This window comes from Branchiostoma belcheri, unplaced genomic scaffold (assembly GCF_001625305.1).
Source record: "Branchiostoma belcheri isolate BF01 breed outbred unplaced genomic scaffold, Haploidv18h27 scaffold395, whole genome shotgun sequence".
Classification (NCBI taxonomy): domain Eukaryota; kingdom Metazoa; phylum Chordata; class Leptocardii; order Amphioxiformes; family Branchiostomatidae; genus Branchiostoma; species Branchiostoma belcheri.
This window is the reverse complement of record NW_017804015.1, coordinates 72,714-74,948: the sequence shown is the minus strand read 5'-3', so window position 1 is coordinate 74,948 and position 2,235 is coordinate 72,714.

Below are 2,235 nucleotides of genomic sequence, written 5' to 3'. Positions count from 1 at the left end.
TTACTCTTGTTCAGCCTGGAGTACATCTGGTTCCTCACACCCCTCGCCTCTTGCTTCTTGATGGTCTTGGTCGTGGCGCTCAGCGTTGAACTTGAACGTCGCGTCAAATTGGCAATGCCAATGACTTCAGCTGAGAGTCTTCCACATTGCAATGTAAAAAAAAGACACGATAAAACTTCTACTTATACATTGTAAGTGCAACTCTTGCAACAAAAAACATGTTGGCACCATCACGTAACTTAACTCGCTACTAGATTACCTGAGACTGTGAGTCTTCCACATCCGATTTTACCCGTATGTATATATGTGGAAAATAGCATGAATATAAGGCACGTGCCCTTCCAGCGACAACTGATACTCAAAAGCCATTTTGTACAGGATGTAATTCGTATCTTGGCACTCATGAAAACTTTGCGTACCTCATTTCCTTCTTCCTTATTGCTTGTGACTTTGTGGATTTATTCTTCTCCACACAGTTTCCACACTCCTCTTGACATGTTGCTAAGGAGACTGCACGTTGTTACTCCAACACACTCTGACAGGAGCATGATGGTCAACCTGTCCCGCTCTCGTCGAACCGGCTTGAACTTCAGTACTTCTTTTAATCCCTCTCTTTCTTCACCCACGATGGGTCTCTCGTGGGTTTCTCCGGATATATACCGTACTCGTCTACAAGGTTTACCTCGCTGAGCACCTTCAGACACGAAGCCCATCTCCTCTGACAACGCTGCATACCAAACATCCCAGTCTAAGTCCACAAATGCTTTCAAAGCATTCATTTCGAGATGAAGCTTTCCAACACGCAATATCACCCAATCAAACTCCTTCACTTCAGGGATGTCTTCACCTGCATGTTTTTACTCTACGTGGATTTTGAAGAGTTGGAGAGACCCGGAGGACGCCTTGCAAGGAGAACATTACATCGTGTCATTTATGACGTTTCTGGTTATGCTTAACGGCAGTCCATCCATAGCTACAACAAGCCACTTTCTGGAGCAAGGGCTTTTGTCATTGTAGCGGGAGATGTTCGATATCTTGCCGACGTGGCGGAGGACTTTTCTCATTGCAGTAGCCGAGTTGGGGTTGACGAATACCGGGTCTGACATTGAGATTGGAGGTGGAATATGTGGATGGCTTGAAGGAATATCTGCATGCTCTTCAGAGAAAATGACTGTAATGTCCTTCTTTACCGTCGAGCCATCTTCTCCTCCTCCATTTTTCCATGTCTTTGGTCAGTTTTTTTCTCAAGTCTTTGATTTCCTCTGGCACTGCCTTTAGTCTTTCAACTCTGTCCTTGTTCTTCCTTACTGATAGCTGTTCTGTAATCAGAGCTGCTTTGGTTTTCTGGAGCTCAGCATGAAGGTCCCGCTGACGTACACCGACCGTCTTCTGCAATTTTCTGCTGTTGTTCTGTTCGTCTTCCAACTTTCGTTTGCACCGTGTAAGGGATGAAGATACTTTCCTTAAGTGTTCTTTCAACTCCACTTTACCAGGGGATGAATTGTATGAGGTACCATTTCTAAGGTGCATTCTCTTCCTGAATTTCCAGCTGCCTGTGATCCTGCTACATCGTCAGGTCCTCAATGGTGACAAACTTCGCCTGACCGTGCCCTCTCCTCATAGTCTCTGGATCAAGCTGCTTCCACTGATTTTGGACCTCTTCCAGCCGGTCTTTCCGGTTCCCTGTTGTGCTAGGACCTTTAACGGTCATATACTATGTTGTGCCATGTTTGCGTACTCTTACATTCAGTTGATGAAGAGATGTCGGTCACGACGTCGTGGTCCGCCGTCGGTATGCTGTCCAGAGGTGACATGGCCACCACCATGGCGTCCTTGTCCAGCGGGTTGGCCGGCTCCGGTACAACTCGCATACGGAGACCCAACAGGGGGCTTCGTCGGAAGATGTGATACCTGTCGTGAAGTGCCAATTGTGATGTAGACAAACAAAGCTTGTCCGTCCACAAACAGTTTGTGGAACTTGGTTGTGGCCATGTATCTGTGGAGGCTACAATAGTAACATTGTCAAAACAAATCTAACACACAATGTATATTATTACAAAAACAATGATATGGGGGGACCGTTCGTTAGCTATGCTTAACAACAAATAAAGTACTAGTAACTCTTTATTTTAGTCACTATATAAACTATTAACAAAAAAAAAGAATAAATCTCACCTTGTATAATAACCTGGGTAATGAACGACGTAAGCTGTTGTGATGGCACCTGGAACTTTG